Source organism: Xylocopa sonorina, unplaced genomic scaffold, assembly GCF_050948175.1.
Source record: "Xylocopa sonorina isolate GNS202 unplaced genomic scaffold, iyXylSono1_principal scaffold0063, whole genome shotgun sequence".
In the NCBI taxonomy this organism is placed as follows: Eukaryota; Metazoa; Arthropoda; class Insecta; order Hymenoptera; family Apidae; genus Xylocopa; species Xylocopa sonorina.
Genome location: NW_027490134.1, coordinates 947,149 through 949,143, shown reverse-complemented (window position 1 = coordinate 949,143; position 1,995 = coordinate 947,149).

The following is a 1,995-nucleotide window of genomic DNA, read 5'->3' as shown; positions in this document are numbered from 1 at the left end:
TGGTATTTACATTCATTTGAAGCTTAGGCGAGGTATACATAACACTTCGCAAAGAATATTATATCTTATCATGAAACATAGAAATGAGATGCGATATCGCGTTTTAAGAAGCATTAGAACTCTATTGCTTCGATATGTAGACAACTAGAAACGCTGTACCGTTGCAAGGAAGTGTGTCATTTACATTTTTTTGTAGTGTAGACGAGATATGCATAACACGTTGCATTGATATTACTGTGACGTCCGTCTAACAATGCGGTGCCTTCTGCACCCCCGGCAAAGGGGCGCACACCGCCGGCCGCGATTGCAGAGGCTAGCATACCGACACAAGGTAACACAGACCGATTGCCGAGCTATGGCAACCACACTCGCACCAGTGGTGTTGGACCACATGATCATGTCACGACGCGTACCTGCCACAAACACCATTGCACGTACTATGAAGAGGAGTCCGTCCTTACGCACCCGTATCCGTACTTTACATACTGTTATAATTAAAACTATGCAAATCCTCGATTTTAAGCACACTGCACTCGATGTACAAACAGGACACAGCACTCACAAGCTAGCATATGGCATCTTATGTGTAATCCTAATTTTAGGAGCGTATTTAACGAAAATAGGAAATAAGCAGAGCGCCCGAGCGAGCGTCAGACGCTCGTCGCTCACATCGAACGCGCACGACCGTCCATCCCACTCCGCGGGACGACCGTCCGCCCCACTTTGGGGTCGAGTGACTCGCGCGCGACGCGACCTAAGGATGTCGCGGATCCGCGATCTGAGATTCAGTCTACTACGGGCCTCGTTGCAAGCTGATCATTAGACAGCTTCGATGCTTGCGGGCTATTATCCGCCTCAATCAGAAGTGTTTCTACTTCCATTCTAATTTTCAAATTCAATTCAATTCATCGAGTTTAGTTCTAGTTCCAATTCTAAACAATTAAACCTACTTTTAATTTAGTATTAGGGAAAGTACAGTGTAGGCTTAGGATTAATACAATATATACTTGGATTTTACCTCATAACTACAAGTTCAGTTATTGATAACCTCCTTTAGCTTCATTCTTAACCTACGAGTTCTTCCACGAGTCAATGTGTGGGCATTCTACATTCATTCTAATCGTTAGTCGATCATTGGTAATCAGCTGGTTAGAGCGGACCGCCGCTTAGCTTCGCTGAGACATACGTGAGACTCAGTGCAAATAACGTCGACATTTCACTCTCTGGACCGACAGGCTAGAGCGGATCACCGCTTACCCGAGTCGTATCCAGTCTGCTGAAATTAGACGCGAATGTGCAGCAATCCGAAACAAAAGGCTCGACGTGTGGAAAGGAAGAATTTCCTACGCCGTCTCGTACGTGAATACGTGGGCATCGAAGCCTTATCGTCGCTTTGTTCATCCGCGAGCATCACCGAGGCTTCTCAACGTTCTACGCCGCCAACCTCATCCGGTCCAGGGCAGCGGAACATCCCCGAATCTCCACAACCCTGGGCACTCATCCTTTTGGACATTCAGCCTCGCAGTCCTTACACAGAATCGATTCCAGATTGCGATCCACGGAAGCAGAGATACCTGAGGAAAGAATATTTATTTGTTCGCTATTAAGACGACAAAGGTTGGATTTTTCCACACTTATCGCGTCCACCGTGCTCGTAAAAGCGGTCGATGTCCCACGGAAGCAACCCTGCATTAGTCGCAATTAAGCTAGCCGTTTCCGCGAATTGGCTGCGTATCGTCTCCGAGTAAAGCGGAAATATTCCACCTCCGTGACGAGACAGTTGACGTCTAGAAACGCTATTCCGTAGCAAGGAAGAGTGACATTTAAATTCCATTGAGGTGTAGCCGAGATATACAATACGCGCTGCATTGAATATTACATCTAATCATGAAGCATAGAAATGAGATGAGATATCGCGTTTTATGATAAAATACAATATTCATTGCGAAGTGTTATGTATACCTCGTCTACACTTGAAAAGAATGTAAATACTAC